At 39.3% G+C, this 6,284-nt stretch overlaps 1 long non-coding RNA gene across 1 annotated transcript; it reads left to right on the top strand.

Annotated features, from left to right (window-relative positions):
- The first annotated feature begins 377 nt into the window (after positions 1-377).
- Positions 378-2,814, top strand: LOC133275152 (uncharacterized). The gene is made up of 2 exons (XR_009745416.1): positions 378-499; positions 2,726-2,814. It is a non-coding gene; the product is annotated as an uncharacterized LOC133275152 (long non-coding RNA).
- The last annotated feature ends 3,470 nt before the right edge of the window (positions 2,815-6,284 follow it).

The raw sequence follows: 6,284 nt of genomic DNA, 5'->3' as shown, positions 1-6,284 counted from the left end.
AGTGCCATGGGGTGGCTCCAGGGACTGAATTGGAACTAGACTGACAGAGACCTGGGGAATCTACCCCAGAAGATCCACTGGTTAAATTAAAGCTAGGAACTCTAGGAAATAAAGTGGAATTTTAGTGGATACAGGAGCAACTTATTTGGTGTTAAATCAGAGGGAAAAGGATTTGTTACAGATGTGGGAGCTACTGGCCACCAATAAAAAAAAAAGGGGGGGGAGGGAAGAGGTATTCTTTCTGAAACTTTTAAAGTACATATTGGGAAAACAAATAGGAATGCATAAATTTTTATACATGCCAAATTCTCTAAAATCTTTATTAGGGTGAGAAGCAAAATTTAAAGAAGTCAAAATCGAATTAAGAGTTAAAAAAATCAATTAATTGCAGTTTTGAGTTTATCTTTAATTCAACAAAAAAGCAAACAGGAGGACCTCCCTGAAATAGAAGAAATCCTTAATCAGGTATATCTGGGAGTATGGGCATCTGAAGTTCCAGGTAAGGTAAAAAATGCTTTGCCTGTTAAAGTAGAAATAAAAGGGGGGCCCTGCCCAATTAGAATAAAAAATATCCCTTAAAATTAGAAGATCAAAGGGAATCAAATAAATCATTGATAAATTTTAAAATATAATTAATTGAATGTGAATTGAAATATAATACTATCTTGACAGTAAAGAAATAAAGTTGCAGATTGGTTCAGTATCTCAGAGCAATCAACAAATTTGCAGAAGATATTCATCCAGTAGTAGCTAATCCATATACCTTATTGACTAAATTGAATAATAATCAGAAATGGTTTGACATCTTGGATTTAAAGGAACTCTTTCTTTTGCTTACCATTGGCCAGTGAAAACCAGAATTTATCTGCTTTTGAATGGGAAAATCCTGACACAGGAAAGAAAACCCAATTAACTTGGACACTATTACCTCAAGGGTTTAAAAACAGTCCAACAATTTTTGGAAATCAGTTAGCACTGGAACTAGAATCATGGGAACCACCCACTCACACAGGGACTCTGTTACAGTATGTGGATGACCTATTAATTGCCACAGAAACAAAGGAAGAATGTGTCCAGTGAATGGTGGGATTATTGAATTTTCTGGGACTGAATGGTTATCAGGTATCCAAACAAAAGGCCCAACTAATTCAAACCTGAGTTTCCTACCTAGGATATGAAATAACAGGAGGACAGAGAGAACTTGGAACCGCTAGAAAAGAAGCTATTTGTCAAACTCCATGACTGTCGACCATCAAGGAGCTCCGGACGTTCCTGGGAATGATTGGATGATGCAGACTTTGGATGCATTATTATCGTGTTCTGAGACTGTGTATTTGAGCCCACCAGACTTGAAAGAAAAACCTCTGGAACATGCTGAATGAGAGCCCTGGAACCGGCTAAAGACAAAAGGATAAATATTTGAACTGATTCTAAATACGCATTTGGCATGGTCCATGCACATGGTGCCATCTGAAAGAACGAGGACTTTTGAACACAGGGGAAACAGATTAAACATGCTACAGAAATTCTATGACTACTGGAAGCTGTTCAGCTACTTGAGGAAGTAGCTATTATGTATTGTCGAGGGCATCAACAAGGTGACTCTGATCAGGAAACTGGAAATAATTTGGCTGATTCTGAAGCCAAACAAGAAGCTGAACAATCTAAAATCATTCCCTTAATCCCTGACAGCAAACTAACAAATGAGAAATCTAAACCTAGATATTAAAAGGAGGGTACAAAATTGAAGATCTCAAAGGACAGGAAAACAAGGAAGGTTGGGTTCAGATACCTTATGGGCAAATCTAATTCCCTATAATCAACTCTGGGAGCTAGTTCAGGAAGAACATAATAAAACTCATTGGGGTAGCAACTCTTTGTATAAATACTTAAGACAAACAAATTGTAGGAAGGAATCTATGTACCATAGTTCAATTAGTGACAATGTCAGCTCTGTCTCAAGAATAATCCTAAAATTGAAAATAGTAATCAAATTTGTACAACTGGGGGAGGAAATTATCTGGGACAGCAGTGGCAAACAGACTTCTCTAAATTACCGAGAAAAGGTAATATATCAATATTTGTTGGTATTAACGGATACTTTTTCAGGGTGGCCAGAAACATTCCCTTGTACAAGAAATAATGCAAGACAAGTAATTAAAACATTATTAAATGATATAATACCTTGTTTTGGAGTACTAGCGGCAATTTCTTCTGACCAAGGCTAACACTTTAGTGCAAAATTGTTACAAGAAATTAGAAAAAAATTAGAAATTGATTGGCAACTACATGTTCCATACAGGCCTCAGGCCAGTGGGCAAGTAGAAAAGATGAACCATCTGATCAAACAACAGATTAATAAAATATGTCAGGTTATATTGGTACCAAGCCTTACCACTGTCTCTATTAAGAATTCGAACTAAACCTCAGTCGAAAGAAGAGGCTGGCCCATGCAAAATTTTATATGGAAGACCATATCAGTCCTAGTTTAAAGGAGAAAGTCTTCAGGAAGTGGGAGAAGGCTATCTCTGAGAGTTTCTGATCAATCTGGGAAAACAATTAGAAGAAATAAATAAGAGAATATTAGGGACAAAAGTGAGAGGTTTGGATTATCCGATTCACCCTTTTAGATCCAGAGACTGGGTTTATGTTAGGAATTTTTCAGGAGACCCTCTACAGGAGAAGTGGAGCAGACTATACCAGGTATTACTGACTGCCTTTACAGCAGTGCAGATAAAGGAACAGCCTGCTTGGATACATTACTCAATAGTCAAGAAGGAGCCAGAACCAGAAACACATCAGAACTGAGAAAAAGTATGGTGCGTTGAGTCTTCAGGACCCACACATACGAGACTACATCGATCATAATTTGGACTTGTATAATAATAGGTGTAGAAACATGGAATCAAAATCTGTATGTGAGATTGATACAAAATGTTACTAGTGTTTTAAACAAGAGTGATTGTTGGATCTGTACTCAGCTACCTAAATCAGGAGAGAGACCTTTAATTGGCATCCCCTATCCCCTTTAAGACAAATTGGAATAGATTATGGAGAGCTCCTGTTTATACCGACAAGAGCCATACAAATGTACAGGTTTTAAGGATACAAGCCTTAAATATGTCAGAAGTTAAATGTGTAACCACTAACAAAACTCTTAATCAAGGCAACATGTCAGTAGGAAATTACCCATATTGCAGCCGGGCAATGCAACTTCACCTTTGAAAACCTTTAACTGGTTACTGGAATGTTCCTGAAGGGAAAGGGTGGTATTGGTTATGTGGAGAAAATGCCTGTAAGTCTTTACCTCCTAACTGGAAAGGGACATGTACACTAGGAGTAGTGGTTCCCAACTTTACAGTAATTGACATTCATCCCTCTGGAACCTGGGTTCGGAGTTTTATTAAAAGAATCAAAAGAGGATATAATCTCATAGCAGAATGAAACATTGTTTTCTATAGCTTTGCTAGATGGCTTATTCCATCTCTAAAATTGAATGGCATTAGATACACTGTTAGCATCCCAAGGAGGAGTTTGTTCTGTAATCAATGCTAGCTGTTGTTCCTATATAGATCAAAGTGGAAGAATTACTACTGATCTAAAGGAGATGTGGAAACAAGGTAAAATATTTCATGAGGTGGCGCAGGACAACACCTCATGGGGATTTGAGGAAATTTGGGGAAAATTAACATTATGGGTACCCAATCTCTCCTGGTTGAGACAGTTGTTTTTTACTGTATTGTAGGAATGGTTGTGATTACATGTATAACGGTCCAATGCTCCTTTTGGTGTTGCAAACAAACCATGATGAACTATAACAAACGGAAGAGAAACAAAATTAAGCATAAAGCAGAAACAGGAAAATACTTCAGGAAACTTGAAATAAAAATGAAATAACTCAGTTGCAAAACAATTTGCAATAGGACAAGAAAAGGGGGGATTGAAGGATAGGGTTGATTGAAGAATAGGGTTGTAAATAAGTAACCTCAAGAACGTCAGGCTTTGTTAGCAGCTACAGAGAAAAGGAAATTACTAAAACAAGCTTTGCCAGAACCACCTGGTGGTTACTGATATGACTGATATGACCATGATCCTAAAACAAAGTGATGAAGAAATAACCACCAGGTGTCCAAAAGCCCACTACTACATTTTTGTATGCATACAGGAGGCATTCTCTAAGAAGTATGATGTAATGTATGTAACCTAATGAATATGTATGTTTAAGGACAATATAATCACAGCCTGGTTGATGCTTGGGAGAGACATGCTTGTAGGAGCTATCCCCCGTGTCTGCCGGCACCGCAATACAGAATACCTGCTTGTCAACTTAAAACTTTGTTGGCGAGTTCCTGGAGATTTCTCTGAATCAGTTTCCATTCGTTTCTATTAAAAGCAAACGTATTCAGTCAGCTGTGAGTCCAGATGAATAGTCATTTAATGCCTAGTGTGAAGTGTACAAAGTTTATAGCAACTGGATATAATTTTTCTGCACAGAAGATTATGTTGATATTAATTCCTGCGTGAAGCAAACAAAAAGATCAGACTAAGGTAGGAGCAGCCTGACGTTCTTCCCAGCAGAGCATGAAGGAAGGCTGCATCTCCCTTTAGCTACTTATCAGTGAGTCGTGGCTGTTTCAGTAACATTCTGTCCATGGGTTTAGAAACCACCCATGGGTTTCTGAAAAGTCTGAAAGCTCTTTCTTTTGAAAAAGCTAAGAAAGAGATAACTCATTAGTTATTTCTTCTGGTTCAGGGATTCATCTGCACATGCTAGTGCATGTCTAAACACAGTCAACTTAGTTTTCACCTTCCACTGCAATGAGAATTCTGTTAACAGGCTCACAGGTCTTGATCTAACAAATTCTTAATGCTTCCTCAGTCTTCAGCAGTGTCGAATTCAAACACTACGACAACTCATAATTAAACACAATACACATCACCATCACAGTTATTAACAAACTATCAACTGTAATTCTGAGTAGCTAATACTCTCAATTAGCCACCTGGATTAAAATTACTTACAATTAAATCATGCAAATAAGTTAAATCGTTTTCTTCATGGTAACACGTCTGTCTCTATTTTGCTAATCCACACGGCATACTTTGCCATCTGATTATAATGTATATCTGAGAACTATGTCGAAACTGGAGTGGGGAAACGCGAAAAAAAGAAAAAAAACCACATCCATGCGCAACCCCGCACCTTCAGCTTTAGGTGAGCGCCCTCTTGTGATACTTAAAGTAAAGAACAAGTTGAATAGCTGCTCTGTATTTCTAAAGGCACAGCAACACAGCACGTCCTAACAATCCAGATGCAGCGTGACTACGAGGACTAAGAACGAGGAGAACTGAACTTGAAAAACTCCTCCCCATTCAGGATAAGAAACCGTGTTAATTATAATCTGAACCAACAGTTCTAACAGGTGTGTAAAATTACTCTGTCAGAAAGCCTGAAAGATCCTAATCAGGCTAATTAAATTTACAAAAACAGGGCCATCACTATGTGCTTTTCTTATGCTAATTAGCCACCTGAGCTTGAAACTGTAAAACAGAAGAATCAGATAAGCCTTCATAAACAAATTCAGTTGACCAGGTGCAGGCTGGTTGAAACCAATCATTGGAACAAGCATACTGTGTACTTAACGCACCTTTTTACGTTACTGGGAGTGAGTGAGCAAGTTGCCTGACTGGGTTTAAACCACGACAGCTTGCTACTGGTTATTTTAGGAAGGCAAACGGCAACCTGCTAGCCCCCACTGCTGCCGGAGTGCAAAACCCACGAGAGGCAACCACTCCAGCGCCCCAGGTAAGGCTCCACCTGATGAGGCTTCACTGGGGATTCCTTATAAAGGTGCAATGACTGTCCCTGATGTCCTGATGGCGTGTCTTTTCCCAAGAAAAGATAAGGGGGGGTATATGGGCCTAAAAAAAGTAAGCAAATTAGTTCTCCCACAGTACCATGCTTTTCTCCCTGTAATGCAGTTTTCAGTCCTGGCAGTCAGGCTCGGGTGCAGACTGCCATTGCTTGACGAGGACAATCCCACAAAACCACCTTTGCCGCCAGAAACGCTGTGAGGAGCAGAAAAGGCTCTGACAGGAACCTTCAGGGAACAAATGTGGCTGTCCTCAACAGCCTAATACTAAACTTTGCAGGGGAGTGGAGAGAAAACCAACCCACGAGCAGGCTCTTCACAACCAGGAACTCCGGTTTCTGCTGGCTGTACCCACTGCTGTCCCCTCACGGACACAGGAGCCCGTGCTGCCTGTGGATGCCCAGCTCCGAA

This window comes from Pezoporus flaviventris, unplaced genomic scaffold, assembly GCF_033815535.1.
Source record: "Pezoporus flaviventris isolate CSIRO_AGI_PZ_B2104156 unplaced genomic scaffold, CSIRO_AGI_Pfla_v1 ptg000002l, whole genome shotgun sequence".
Lineage (NCBI taxonomy): Eukaryota > Metazoa > Chordata > Aves > Psittaciformes > Psittacidae > Pezoporus > Pezoporus flaviventris.
This window is presented reverse-complemented; position numbering and strand designations above follow the sequence as displayed.